This window comes from Harpia harpyja, chromosome 1, assembly GCF_026419915.1.
Source record: "Harpia harpyja isolate bHarHar1 chromosome 1, bHarHar1 primary haplotype, whole genome shotgun sequence".
Classification (NCBI taxonomy): domain Eukaryota; kingdom Metazoa; phylum Chordata; class Aves; order Accipitriformes; family Accipitridae; genus Harpia; species Harpia harpyja.
In genome coordinates this window covers 106128822-106144162 of record NC_068940.1, presented here as the reverse complement: position 1 = coordinate 106144162, position 15341 = coordinate 106128822, and the positions used below count along the sequence as shown (strand labels likewise).

The following is a 15341-nucleotide window of genomic DNA, read 5'->3' as shown; positions in this document are numbered from 1 at the left end:
GGCTGTCTTCCTCTTCCATTTGCTTGTCGTACGCGCCTTGTCAGAGGTCTGTGCGCGCTCGGAAGTTAAAGAGCCGTGAGCGGTGTTGACACGCCAAAAATGAGTGATGTTTCTGCACGGAGATAGAGCAGAAGAGAGCGGTGAAGTAAACGAGTGTTATAGCCTGAAATCCCAATAGGGTAAGACAGGAGTCACTTTCTGAGGCTGCGGAGGGGAATACACTGAAATGTTTCGTTTCAGGAAAAAGGAGGTTTCTTCTTTTTTGTCTTCCTCCCTCCTTCCCCCCCCCCCCCCCTTTTTCTTTTCTCCTGGAAGCAGTGTTTGTTTTCATTGTTACAGTGTTTACATTTCCTGACATAGTAAAAAGCCACAAAAGTTGTCTTGGTCTAGTGGGGAGTCTGGAAGAATGACTGCTAATACTTAAGTCTCCTGTATAAGCAGATGATGTACTGAGTTATTAAAATCACTACAATCTACTGTCTTAAATCTTTCATTACTCGAATGAATTCACAATGCTGTGGCCAGGTTGCTGCTAGGAGGTTGTGTGCAAGCATCTTCACACTGAGTTACTTGAAATCTGCAAGTTTAAAAAGTCCCTGCAGGTATTTGTAGCTTAATATTTTGGGTAGTTTCCCCACTGTTAATGTGTTGCTGAAATCTTTTGGGGGTGTCTGAATGCTGCATAGGTGAGAGTCACAAATACAGTGTATTCTTCACAGCCAGCAGTGGTCCTGCTTTTCCAGCAGGCACGTTTTCACCAGTGTTTTCAGGGCAGGGGAATTTGGCAGCCTTTTTCCCCATGTTCATAGCCGTTGCAGCTGAAGCCCAGCTCTGTTTATACACTTCTGCACAGGCACTGGGGGCATTTTGCATGTTACTGTGAGAGGAGGGTGTAGCTACTGCTGCTTCTAGCTACTTTTAAAAGAATATTGTTGGGAGTACAGTTTCTGCTGGATGTAGCAAAGAGATATGCTACATTTTTACTTCAAACTATTCTCTCAACTGTTTGCCTGTGCGGTATTTTGCTTTTAAGTAGACTGTGAGCCTTTCAGAAAAGGCTGTCTTGTTTTTTCTGTAACACGCTGTTCTCAAGCTAGCAGAAATAATTTATGCCTAAACTGTTTTTGTGGATTCGTGTCTGAATTTTCTCTCTTTCCCACTGTCTTGCCCAGGCAAACAAGTGTGAAATTCTGCTGTTGGACTTCATTCGAAGCTATTGGGGTCTATTCATATCACTAAAATTAGTGCATGTACTTTAGGACTGTGCTGCCATAACACTGGAAATGTTTGGGCTTTCTCTATTTTCTTTAATCCCCAGTCAGAGCGTGGCTTCAGATTTTTGATTTTTTTTCTGGAAACACTCGAATTCAGTGTGTACTATCAGCAGCAGTGATGCAAATACGCTATTCCAAAAACCTAAATGTGGAAATGGGTATAAAACTTCCTGTGTCATGTTTGTTCTATGTTGTCATTCTCAAATTGTGCTTACATCAGACAGCTGGAGGAGCTGGAGGAGGACAGTCGCCATCTCTGAATGCCATTACAGCTTTGTGGAAAGAAACTGAGGGAGACTAGAAATAATGTAAACATGGGCTGAGGTTTTTAGGGAGGGGTGACCTCATTTCCTATTAACTGCTGTGTCAGAAAAGCTATGTGGAATACACTTAAATAATATTTGGGGAAGGTTACGTGCTGTGTGGCACTCTGCAGTGTATTTTAGCAGTGCTTTCAGCGCGAAGTGCTACAGTGGTAGCTGTGAAGGAAGGACTTTGCAGAACAAGGTGATGTTACTGTAACTTAGTGAAAATGCCTTGGGAACAGAAGGAAACTTTGGAGAAAGTTGTTGGGTTTTTTTCCCCCTCCCTTTTAAGATCTTTTGTTTGTACTCTGCCTGCATTAAGTTGTTGAAGAGCTTAAGAGCGAGTGGTTTTCTGATTTCCATTATAACACTTCTAGCTGTCATAGGAGTTTTCTCATACTCTGTGAGATGGATTTTGGGGCAGTTTTATTGTTCAGGTTGAACAACATATTTTTAGGTTTAACTCAGATAACTTAAGTGTATGTTGAAGGGCAGCTTGAGGTTTTTTAAAAAATTTAGTCGGAACCTGTTAGTACTATGCTTTCTCTTTTTTTCTAGTCTCGAGACATTGTAATAATAGTTGGCTGGTGATGGGCTACACTTCCCAGCAACTAACTGTACTATATTATGCCTGTTTTTTTTCTTGTTTTCTTCAAAAAGTTGAAAATGGCTCTGTTCTATTGTCTCTGGATTTCTTAATTTGCTTAAATTATATTTCTTTATTCTTTTTGTAGCATTAAAATATGATGATGTGAGGGAAAGATCAGAGTTCATCATCTCTCTGAGTTAAGGCAAAGAGCTGTGGGAAAATAATGACTTTATTAAGGAAAAATGTGTAAAAGGTGATAAAATGTAACTGCCTACGAGACTTTTGACTGAAAGTGGGGAGAAGGTAAGTCAGGTACAACAATTTAGTATGAAATAAAGCCTTTAAATAACCTTTAATTTTTGTTACGGGAAACATAGGGCTTGATTTGTTCACTCTGTGCAAGTGTTTCATAGTTACTTAACTGGGGTGAGCCAAATGATAGCGTTCAGTGGGGAGACAGGAACAAAAGCAGCAGATGCGTCATCCCCACTGACAAAAAAACATTCATTCCAGTGAATTATTTTTTCATGTGGAGATACCAAGACCGCAGAGGTACAAGAGATGGTGGACTGGTTATAAAAACTCTTGTACTGTTAAGTACGATGTTGTTATGCATGTGTTGTATATTATATGTATATTATAGCGATTAAAATTTACTCACTGGGTCGTGCTTCCTGATTACAACTTAAATGGTTTTGGACGCATGTGATCACTTGAGAATAATTGCTTGGAAGTTACTTCTTGCGTGGGAAGAAGAAGAAGATGCATTTCAAAACCTTCCATGCACTTTTCTTCTTTCCCATCTGAGAAGCATTTCCCAGCTAAATAAAGCAGTTTGGCTGTATTTCTCAGGCAGTCCCCGTAGGCCTCTGCGTGAAGGAGACAGTTCCTAAGGCTCAGGGTTGCAGTCCTGGATCCCGTACGTTGTTGGTATTGCACAATAGAGGAAAGACTACAATTCCCATAGTACTTCCACATACTGGTACTCCAGTGACATCAGACATTACATGGCTGAGACTGGTTGTAAAGCAAGAAGACCAAAAATGTAAGCTTGGTGTTTCTTTCACTTCTGTAGCAGGGCCTTTGGCAGTGTGAAATCTTTGCTTACTAGGGGAGGATTTCAGTTGCTGCAGAGGTATTTGAAAGGGTGTGTATCTGAAGAAAACATGAGGTGACATTTAAGGGCAAGCAATTTGTACTGTTTCTCATAGTGTTGGTGCTGCTTAGAGACTCCTCTGTCTAGGAATAGCTGTGTGGAGTAATTGCTTAATGCCAGCGCTGCTCGTTTGTCTGGAGGGGCCGTTGCCTTGCCCACAGCCCGAAATCTGCTTGCTTCTTTTCTGCTGTTTTTGTCCTGCAGCTTCCAGGGGTGGAAGAGAGACGCTATCCATAGCCTGGCAACAGTTTCCGCGTGCGTATAGTAACTGAGGTGTGTAGCGTGCGTCCCATGGCAGCGACGTTAGGGGAGGTAAACGAGGTGTGGTGGCAGTGGTTGTTCAGCATCGCGTGGGCTACGCCACCGGACTTGAAAGCACGGGGATCAGCTGCTGCTGCTGCAGTGCTCTAGTGTGTACAACTGGCGTGTTCGAGTGCCTGTGCTGCCTTTGCTTCCCCAGTGGCCTGTGTTGGTGGGAGGAATGCAGGCAGGGAATGGCTGGTGGTAACATCTGTGCAGGTTTGTCTCAGTGGAAGTTGATTCTCGCCACGGGATGAGGTTTATGTGGGTTTTGTTCTTCGGGAGAGATGCTAGGTGTCTGGAGTAATACTGGTATTTTAGAAAGCTGGAAAACAATCCAGCAAAGCGATTTCTGCAGTGTAATATTTGCTTAAGTTGCTGTAGTTTAAAGTAAGTGTAATGATTTATTTGCCTGATAGTGCCCAGCCTTTCAAGTGATTGCATATTGTGAGCACCTGGCAAAAACTTAATTCTCCAAACAGAAATCTCACTTCGTGTTGACCACTGGAGTATTCTAATAGGGACAAGGAGGAGAGACTTACAAAGTAGATGGGAAACTTGGGAATACTTGCTGTCATCCTTTCACTGAGAAATGTAATAACTTCTCCAACAGGTAATAGATCCCCTTTCATGTCTCTTTAGAAACAGTTTAGATCTGTTAAATGACACCGTATCAGTGTTTGCTCAGTCTGCAATCTTGAAGACATCTACTTAGTACTTGAATTTTCACAAAGTGAAGAGCAGGTCAAGTGGGAAAAGTAGCTTTATATCTAATCTTGGTAGTGTAATGAAATTAAGGTACAAATCCCTATAAAATGATATCTAGTGTATACAGATGCTTGTGCAGCTGATTAAAAAAATTCTATTGATTTGGCCACGTATGCTGGTTTGTAAAGAGTTTGTTTTTACACATTCAGTAATTGATAGTTTCAGACTTTTTGTTTGTTTAAAAAATATATTTGGAAAGACATTTTGATTTATTGGAGTTTAAATTATACTAGACAGTCCATCTAAATGAATCTGGAAAAATATTTTGCAACTCCAGTTGGAATTTTATATTCCTAAACAAAAAGGGTTATACTGAGAGTATATTAATACCAATAATCCTGTTTTACGGCAACATGTATTTGAAAGGACATAGTCTATGAATCATGCACTTAAGCTGCCTTTGGATTAGTTGACTCTAAAGTGAGTGGAAGTTCAGTTAAAAACTCTGTACGTGTTTGTTTAATAGTCCCTTGTGTTTCCCTGGTCTACCAGGAGATAATGGAGTGGGACACGTGGTAAGAATCCTAACTGAAGGTGATTATATAGAGGTAGATGGTATTAAGTTCCCTTTTATTTCCATGGAGCCTGCATTGAACACGAATATGTTATTCAAATACTTAAACATGTATTTGCTGACTAGATATTTTGAATGTCATAGGCTATTATGTGACAGATGCATTAAAAAGAAGCTTTCACCACCTTCATAAAACTGTCCCTTAGCAGTCTGAAATCTGAACTTTGGGATAATGACATCTTGCAGCTGAGTTGGGTTCGCTGTGTTTACAACTGGCGACTTCATGTCAATGATTCATGAAGGGTGTTTTTTAATTGGGGATTAAGGTCTTATGATTTCTATAAACAAAAAATATCCTCTGAAACTCCAGAGTGAGGGCAGGAGGCTTCAGTCATTGTCGTATGCAAAAGTACTTGGAAATAGTAGGACTGCAGTAGTAGGACTCCAGTTGAAGTATGTGTGGCTTTGGACCACAGTTAGCCTGTGTAGATCTATAAAATCTATTACTAAAACCAATATCAGTGACTTTTTTTTAGTAGTTTAAATGAATTGCAGATCAGCTTTGTTTCTAAGCTAGCTGCTGGCACATTATTCCTTATTTTTTCAAATTAATAAAGCAAGAATTGCAGTAGCTGGGGAGGTTACAAATTTGAATTTCTGAAATTACTGACTTCAGGAAGGCTGAAGTTAGGATAATTGCACATACGTAGCCACAGTTCCTGGTGGATAAATCTGTATCACAAGTTTCCCAAGTGCTTACTATGCTTAATTTCTTGTCATTGACATTCTAAGTTTTAATATAAATGTTGCAGAAATGTTCTGTGTGTTTGGGGGTTTTTTTGGCTCAGGAAAAAGTACCTCTCAGAGGTACTGGCATACTGTTTCAGTGGTAATGCTTCATAAAGGCGGAACTGAGAAGCAGATTGGAATCTCTTCCCCAACAAACTTTCTGCTATATAGCTTTGTAAAGCAGATAGGTCTAAATATAAAACAAGTTCAAAACAGGTGAATTAAAGAGAAGTGTGTGTCTTTAGACTTAACAGCAGTTTTCCCATGTAACTTGATTCTGGAACTTGTAAACCCTCAGGTAGTGTAGGCGGAAGTTTTTAGGCCTTCCTCGTTGATCTCCCTACAATATTAAGGTAATGTTTCAGATCATCTTTTTTTCTGGAGGATTAGGTGTACTGTAGCATGTGGAATTGCAAAACCGTGATGTAGATACTCTTCCACGATGGCATCAGTGTGTGTACACGTGCACATTGCGTCTCTCTGAAGTGCAATATAAATCCACCTGAAGATACTGCTATTTGTTTTACTTTGAAAAGCAGGCATTCAGATTAGCAACATTGCCGTTAATCAGTGAGGAATAATTCAATGTTAAGTTTCATACTTGCTATGGCTTCTGTTTCTGTTTGATCAGTGCAAGAAGATTGTGGAAAGTGTGCGTGTGTCCACATGTATGTACATATGTATACGGGGAAAACATTATCCCTGTCTTTGCCAAGGGTGGAAGGCACCAAAATTAGTAGGGTGACTATATACATGCTGAGAGGGCTCGCTATTTACAAGGTTCGTTTAAAGTTTCTAGTGTTAATTTAAAAAAGCGTTGGTGGGAGGATGAGTGGACATTACACTCCTAAGAAAGACCAGGGGGATTGCTTTTTTCGGGATATTGAATGGTTATGTTGCTGAGGAATCCTGTCATTCCTACAATAAGCTTTGAATCATCCATCAAATTCAGTGAAACTGGGGGAGAGGTGGATGGATGTCTCGGTGATAATGAATTTCTGTAAATGCCATGGAAGTTGACAGCCTCACGGAGGAGAGATACAGATTGGTGTCCTCGCAGGGAGAAAGGCTTCCCCATGATTTTAAGCGTTCGGTGTGGCCTGCTTATCCAGTCATGTTACAGTGGGCTCTTAGCTGGTCACCATTAGGATGAGCAGGGAGGGACTGGGGAGACCAAGAGGATGCGGCAGGGAAACGGCTGCTGTTACGATGGGCTTGGGGTAGGGCATGAACGTGTAGGAAGCCAGTCATCGGTTCTCCCTGCTGGTGGAACAACTTGTTTCCTTCTGGTGTTGCGCTGTGATCATTCGTCTTTTTGCTCAAAGTTCTTTTTGAACAATGTCAGAAGAAAATAAACTTAAAACTGTTTACAAATTCAGGATGTGATATTAAAGTACTCAATGAGAGCTTTTTTTTTTAATTTGTCAATTTAACACAAAGCAAGCTGGCAGTGCTGCTTTAACTAAAGTAGTGGCTTCTACCAAAGCTCTAATGTAGCACCTTCATATCCTGAAGATATCCCAAAAGGCCTTTCTAGAAATGAATTATTTACCAGTAGTGCAATAAGCATGTGTTTTTTATCAGCCCCTAAAAGCTAAGTGACAGCCACAGAAGTTTACCATTGAAAATCCATTTTTCTGAAAGAGGGTGTTTCAGCTGGAGCCCAGAGGTAGCACTCTTACCTTTTTTTCAACAACTGTGTAAATTTTAAGCTTTGGTAGGACTCTTACATAGGTTGTGAAGCCTAATGCAGCATCTGCAATGCTTTGAAAGTTTCCCATGATTTGAAGTAGTTCCAATTTCAAGATATAAATGGATTGTTGTTTGGGCTTTCAGGTATCAAGTAATGATTTCTGAAACCCACTTCTAAAGTTGTGAATAGTTACATTGTGTCACAGAGGTAGTGATTAGCCAAATCATTAATGGGCTTCATTAAGCCTGCTTTAAGTCTGCTTTGACAGAAGAACAGCTAATAAATCACAAATAGTTAAAAGATTGGTAAAGGTTAGTGGCTTAGACACATACTGACTGAACAAATCATCATGGGTGGTATAAAGATATTACTAGTCATCCCTTCTGAAAGGAATCTAATAAAATTAGCACCTAGGAGCAGTTGTGCACACCTGAGTCATTTCATTGCAGAGCCCACTATCTTAGCTTAAATACAAGGAGCCTAATCTTCCCATCTGCCTGGGCCACAGAGCTTTCTGTAGTGTCGAGGGTTGTATTACTGTGGCTCTTCCCTCGCAATACGGCTGGTGTATTGTATGTGCAGTGAAGACCAACTGGCGCAAGAGCAGCAAGCTCAGCGCTTCCCAGAAGCATCGACGTAACTACACGGATGTTTCACTGAATTGTTCTGCAACCCATTCCTGGATGCAGACTTCCCTGTCGGTCTGAGCATGTTTCTGTGCAGCATGGTGACAGAAATGCTATAGGAAACCTAACAAAACTAGCTATCAAGAATGGGTTAACTAATTCATCCAGCTATTAGCCTGTTTCCAGCAGGCCCTTGGAAAAGAGAAGAGCGTGGACTTGACTGTGGTTTGAACAAATCATTGTAGCAGAATGCAGATTGGACATCAGATTAGGTAAATCCTTAGTTCTACCGTTCAGCAAGTCAGAGTAGGTCAGCCACAGTCGGATGTGTGTATAGTCTGACATCATCTTACTACTTTAGGAGAGGAGCAGGTGCTTTGTTAAGTTTTAACAATTTATCATAATATGACTGTTGCACACTTTATCTTGATTTATCTTAATCGTAAAAGCAACCCTTCCCCCATTCATTGCTTCCACCAATTAAAGCTTTGTGTCAGTGAAGATGAAGCCTTACATTTGTGTAGTGCATTGACTTGCTAATCTGGGACATTGTTTTGCTGTGTCATGTAATGCAAATGGCTGAAGCTGGAGAAATGGCATACGTGCAAAGTGCAAGCATGACAGTAGGCAGCAGCAACTTGACAATGTGCTTTTCAATAGGGGAAATACAGGAGGTTATACTGTAATGGGTTTAAATGGATGTGCAGAGAGCATAGGGAAGGATTTTAGAATCAGCATGTTATACTTCGAGTGCTCTTGTGAACATGCTTTTATCACACCTGGTTTTGGATAACAATGTGTGGCAGGAGCCAACCTTGCCTTTTCCATTGGCAGAAGCTATGAGTCTGAAGATGGAGTGGAACCCTTAGATGGGTGCAGTCCCAGGTACTTGAGGATTGTTTATCCTGTCATGTGGTGGGGATGATGTTCAGTTCCGTGGCAGATGTGTGCCGTTGAGCAGGATCATGGGGTGAGTTTACGTACTGGCATGATGGATGTGGACCTGTGTGATGTATCTGTCTGTGTGACAGGATAAAGCTGAAGAGAGGAATCTTGCCAGGCAGTATGCCTCTGCCTGCCTGATCCTAGGTGCAACGTGGCACAGCTGGCTTACCCATTCTGGGATTCTCTGTGACCTGTGGTCAGCAACTCTAGTATCTGCTGAGCTGTTCTGTGATGTGGGATCTCACAGCAATAAAGCAACATTGTCATTGTTCTGCGAATGCGCAAGACGTAGGTGGTGCTGGAGGAGCTGTGGGTGGTGTGATGTGGAGACATGGTGGGAGGAGCAATAAGGGGTAGCTAGAAATGAGTTTCATGCATAATAATTACAACTTTGACAGACCTGGTAATTATTGCTTTTTTTTTTTCTTTTTAATTGCTTTTAAATAGGTTAAGTCTGTCCTTAAGAATCTAAGTTTCTGCTTGCATGGCAATGCTGCATACTTCAGAGAAGAGAACTTGTATACTGGTAACAAGGACATGGTCAAACAAAGTGCCACCCCTGGTCATTACGAGTCACAGGTGAGTCCAAAAAGTTAATTTGCTTAGGTAAACAGAAATAAATACTTGTATGATATGTTGGGTTTTCTAACTAAATGTATTGAATAACCACAGAACAAAAAAACCTCAACACCTGAAGAGAATGCTGCATTACAAATGGAGCAGCTTTCACTGTGTCAGTGCAGGAGAGTAATCCTCTATTTGTGGAAGTTAGCAGCTCCTCATTCAGTCTGACTTTGAGTGCCTCTTGTCAAGGGCATTTGTGAGACTTACCAAAGTCTTCTGAAGAGCAACTGCTGGAAGTTACCATGGACAAAAACCATCTTTGGTTATGTGAGATGAATGTATTTAGATGCTAGTGTTCAAAACAAAAGAAATGGCCCAGTAGCCCATGAGTGTTCTTAATGGTAAGTGGACTATAGAACCCATATTGAACAAGAATCTCATAAACATACTTCTTCTGCACTCCCCCTGCCTTAAGTGATGCTTTTTTTATATGCTTTTGACCCAACTGTCCAAGAGAGGTCTGACAAACTTGATTCCTTTTTCTCAGAAAAAAAGTTTCTTAATTCTTTGACTGCTGAAAAGGAACATTTCCCTTTGCTGTTGCAACAAGTCTTTTAGATGATATGAAATTGGGATTTAGAAGGGTGTCTCTGGTAATCTGCCATTTTTATGGTTTTGTCCCTGATATTAAGAGATATCTGAATAACTGACCTATTTTCTCCCCTGGTTTTAGTTTTTGACATGTCCCTGTCACCTGTTTACTTCTGCTGCTTGGTTTTTGAGGTAACCCAAGAAGGCAATTTATAGAATTCTAATTTTTTTTTTTTTTTTTTTTACCCACAAGTTTCAGAGAATTACTAGCAGTGCATCCTGAATGGGTTAACTAGTTTCAGTGTGCTATAGATTAAGGTAGCTGTAGGCAGGAGTTACTAAGTCAAAAAAACAAAACAATGCTTTTTCTTAGGCTTCCTTTATCTTGCCAAGAAAAACAAGAAGTAAACAGGAAATATCTATCCTGCCAAGAAATCAGAGAAGAATACACTCAGTATATAAGTAATAATACGGTGCAGTGCTGTCATTTACTGTTGTTATATGTTTATAAAAAGAATCTGTGAGCAGTGGTCTGTAGCAGTGAGTTTGTGCAGTTTTAGGATAAGTGACTGTAAAAAGGCTTTTTCCTAATTTAGCTCAAATGCTTTTTGGAAAATCAAGAACTTTCTGTCAGATGGGACTTCATGTCAATAAAAGTAATTTCTTGTAATTATATGATGAAGCAAATATTTAGCTCTGATCACATTATCTTTTAGCTTATAATATATCCTTTCAGAGAATTGTTAGTCTGATATAAGCCGTAAACTGTTATTGCCTCTGAACAGGAGAGCGACGCCCTGTTGAATTTATTTAGTCTGTGTCCTCTAATGCTGTAGTTCAGCAAGGTACCCCAGATATACATAACGTCACTGCAAAAGTTTCATACAATTGGCGTAATGTAGTGATCCCTATGAAACTCCCTAAAACTACTTCCAGTCTGCTTGAGGGGCCTTCCCTGCTCTTAGCAGCTATTACCATCTCAGAATAGATGGTTACAGTCTTGAACTGTTTCCAGTACTTAGCTGGACAACACAAGAAACAAAACATTTCCAGTAATGACAAATAATATTCGAGTCTTCTGCTGTATTCACCGTGCTGTTAAATCTTCGGCCAGAGGATTTTCAGAAGATCATAGATCTCTGTCTCCTAGCTCAAGCAGCGGTGGTGAGGCAGAAACCCCTCTCTGTGGAAAATTTGTCTCTATCTGTGTCCAGAGGTGCAGTGGGAGCACACTGGCACTTCTGTGTGTCTTCTGTCCTGTTTATCCTTGGCAGTGCTCAGGACCTGACTGCACAAGGTCTTGAGCAACCTGCTCTGAGTAGGGGCCTTGACTCCAAAGGTCCCTTCTAACCTCAGCTGTTCCAAGATCTCTCCCATGCAGGATTCTCTGCTCCCAATACAATTTACTGTTTATCAAATCCTTTACTAACAATTGTAGATTTCATCTGCCTCTACATGCCTGGCAGCTGTGCTAGCTTGGCACTTGATTGGGGAATGGGAGGACAGCAGGAAGAGGAGTGAGGGAGTAACAGCCTTCCTCCAGGTCTTTGCCCTCGCTGCTGGACCAGCGAAACCATCTACGTAGTAACGGCAAATCCTTAGCGCACAGCCTGGACGAAGCAGAAGCACAAAGGAGCCAGGTAGCAAAAAGCAAGTCAGTGTTCAGTGGAGTACAGGACTGGCGTCACAGATACCATAACAATATTGATGCCTAATAGCTTTGATACTACTTAGTTTCATACATTTTTATAGTTGAAATGTTAACATTGTACTGCTGAAGTTCTACTCGTTTATTTCTCCTCAAATGAAAGAAACTTTGGAAGAGCTTCTAAATACAAAGAACTGCATGAGACTTTTGGAAATGGTGAATGGTTTTGGTAAATTCTTCAGTTTGCTTACTCTTCAGTTGTGATGAGCTGCTTGCAGAAGTTAAAAGCCCTCTGCGTACTTTTGAAGATAAGATGTGACTTAATAGTATTAGATGTCTTGGAAAAAATTGTGTTCAGTTTCGTGTGCAGGGAGAGAGTTTAGTACATGCACATTTCCATTTTACAGGAAAGAACAGCAGCTGTGTCTTTTTATGCTTTGAAAGAAAAAAAAATCCATCGAGATAATGTATCTAGGTTTTAGATGTGGTAAGTTTGTTGTTGTTGTTTTTGAGAGGTAATTTAGTGAGAGCAGTGGCTTTCCCATGATTTGCAGGGTGGAAAGAATGAAGGCTGTAGGAGTTGTCATTTGATTTTTTTTTTTTTAATTTTTTTCTTTTTTGAGACAGCATTTCATTCATTGATTTTTAAGGTTGGAACTCTGAGCAAAACATGTCTGTGCCTCTGCAGGCAGTCCTTTCTTTGCAAAGCCAGTTATGGAGGTTATGACTCTATCTGAAATTCAGTGAAGAATTTTGAAACTAAAGCAAGCTGTAGGAGACAACACACTGTTTTATCCCTTTTTCTTTTTTACTGTAACTTGTTCGTAGTTCTTATGTAAAGCACAGATGACAGTTTCTCACTTATTTTGAAATTCTGTTTAACTAGGTAAAATGACAGACTCCAGTGTTTTGGAAGTGCTGAGTGACGAGGCTGTATCTAGGGTACATGAAGTACCTCTTCTGCTGATCTTTAGTCACATTGTCCTGCACAACTCACATTAGCAGTGATTAATGGCTCTGAAAATAAAAGATAAATCCATTGGTTACAGATCCTATTTTTAATCTCTGCAAAAGTATTTTATACTCTAGCCAAGGAGCATAATTTATCTCTGTGTTGCTTCCTAGCATTGACATTTGCTTGTTAATATTGCTAAATTGTTGCTAAAATTTTGGCCTTGGTCAGCTGCTGCTTTCCTAAATGATACCTGTGTGTGGTTCAGGAGTCACTTGTAGCAGATAATTTGGATACCACCCTCGTCCTCTTCTGCAGGGTAAGAGTTTACCTGTATCACAGGAGCACCATCGTGCCATTTAGTCTCTGGGCCAGGAAGTTGTTCTTGTCTCTAATGATAGAGATATTGATAGTGTGTTTGTATGGAATGTTACAGAATATGTGTCTAGCCTCTACAGGGTTATAGTACCTCTAATTCTGTTATTTATTAGGGATTTGTTTGGATGTGTAACACAAGTTTATAGCAAGTGATAAGTCCTCAGTGTAAGCTTTTTTTATTCAAAAAATTCACTAAAGGGTTGTTCTGTCCTGCTTGTGGTAGGAGCACACTTGGCTAGGTAATATTTCTTTACTACCTTTTCAGACAAGACCCAGGAAGGGAGATCTTCTGAGTCTGTGACAGCTTTCACTGAACCAAATTCCGGCCAAGGATTTGTAGTAAGCAAGATTTTATGGTTCTACTTTTGAGAAAAGAGGGGAGAGAGAAAAATTAAATTAACTTAGCATTTTCTCTCTTAAAAGGATGGGGCTTGAGATAGTAAAATGATGAATATTGAAGTTTTGTTCCTTTAGTTTATTTAGATATAAATAACTTTTAAAAAGCTCTAGCTATAAAAAACTTTTAAAGTGGCTCTAGACAGACTGAATGCATAAAACTGTATTCAGACAGTGTAAATTTCCCTTAAACCCTCTGTTTTCTGTTGGCTTGTTCAGGGCTTCAGAGGTAAGCACCAGTCTCAGAGTTGGCAATATGGTTCCTAGTGACAATGCAATTTTTATCTCAGAAGCAATAAAATGGGAGTTTAGTAGATCGGTTTAAATGTTTTTAAGTATGAGGACCCAGTCATCACTGTAGCACCATTTGTTGCTTTCATGTTGTGTTTTTTAGCCTTTTCCGGAATTTAATAAGTACGTCGTTGAGATCTTTCTGCAGTTATTCAATAAGGATTTAGCAGATGGTTTCATTTGTTGGATCCAAGGCTAGTTTGACCATCCTGATGAAAGAGCTTTTTTTTTTTTTTTTTTTTAAGCTGGCATTTTGTACCTATTCCAGCTGTATTTGCAATGAACGATGTGACAGAAGTTAATTTTATCCTCATAGTCCTAAAAAAATTCTTCCTCTCCATCCTCAGCAGCCAGGTATCCAGAGTTCAGCATGTTAGGATCCTAGAATAAGCTAACTACACTTTTTTGTGCAGCATATTCAGAACTCTTCCTGCTGCCAGGTTGTACACAGAGGACATCTGCCAGCAGCAGCTCTGCAAATTCCTGTTCATTATCTTCCTAGCATTGTGCCCTTCTGTGTCTCTGTCTGTAATGAGACACTTGGAAAGACGGACAAACCTGCTTAGCTGGAGGCATTTGCTAGAAGAGTGACATGCACAATGTCATGTTTTTTTAACCTGTTACTTTTGTTGCAAACCTTTATGACTAACACATCCAAGTGAAGCTGGGCATTGTCAAACAACCTCCACGTTGTCTCATGACTTCAGAAGTGATCTTAGTTATGTGTAAATATATTGGAATGTCCAGTCATTTAATCTTCAGTTTCTTTCCATTCTCCCAGACATTGCTGTCCATAGATTAGTAGGCAGTGTGGTGGCAACTTAATGTGCTCTTTGGGGGCTGAAGATGAAATATATTAGTATTTGTAAGGAAGTGATTCCTTTGGGGGTTTTTTTGGTTGGTTTTTTTTTTTTTTCCCCAAAAAAGTTTATTTTTTGAGTTGGCCTACTGACCATTTTTTTTTTTTGCCAGGAACGCAAAAATTCAGAAATTGTTTCAGGAAGATGGGTTGTATTACTCAAAGAAACTGAAAGGCAGCATCTTCAATGAAATATGTCTTGAAATAGGAAATCCCCTCAACAGATCCTTTTAAACTGACTTAGTGGTGGGGTTTTTTGTGCTTATAAGAACCTCAGTTCACTAAGAAATGCTTCTAGAATTGGGTTGGAACAGATGCTGCTAAATGTTTTCCTTAGGACAATTTTGTTAGTTACTGGCCTTCTCAGGAAGATGGAAAGCACAGGGATGGATGCTACAGTTGGCTCCAGTCTGCAGCCAATACCACAGCCTCTTGCATCTGATACATCTGTGGTTTTGGGGGGGGTGGATTTTGTTGTTGTTGTTGTTTGGGGCGAGGGGGGTTTTGGGGGGGTTTTTTGTTTGTTTGGGGTGTTTTGGGTGTTTCTTGGGTTTTGGGGGTTGGTTTGTGGTTTTTTTGAGTCTCCCAAATGTTATTTTCAGAACCACAAGTTGACTGGATGTCTTCACTTATGAGAATTAAAGGGCAGCTAGTTCAGTTCTTTATCATAAAAGTTTGGGGTGTTTTTTCCAAGAAAGCTTTG

The 15341-nt window shown here is 40.2% G+C and overlaps 1 protein-coding gene across 3 annotated transcripts in view; it reads left to right on the top strand.

Moving 5' to 3' along the window:
- LOC128151218 (meiosis-specific coiled-coil domain-containing protein MEIOC-like) overlaps positions 1–15341 on the top strand; it is a 34350-nt gene that overhangs the window by 380 nt on the left and 18629 nt on the right. For 2 of the 3 annotated variants that reach the window (XM_052808458.1, XM_052808441.1), the window contains exon 2: positions 9407–9538. The gene's annotated coding sequence lies outside the window, so the exon portion shown is untranslated. Of the gene's footprint in view, positions 1–3157; positions 3214–9406; positions 9539–15341 lie in introns of those variants that run through there. The other variant, XM_052808451.1, reaches the window with a different exon arrangement.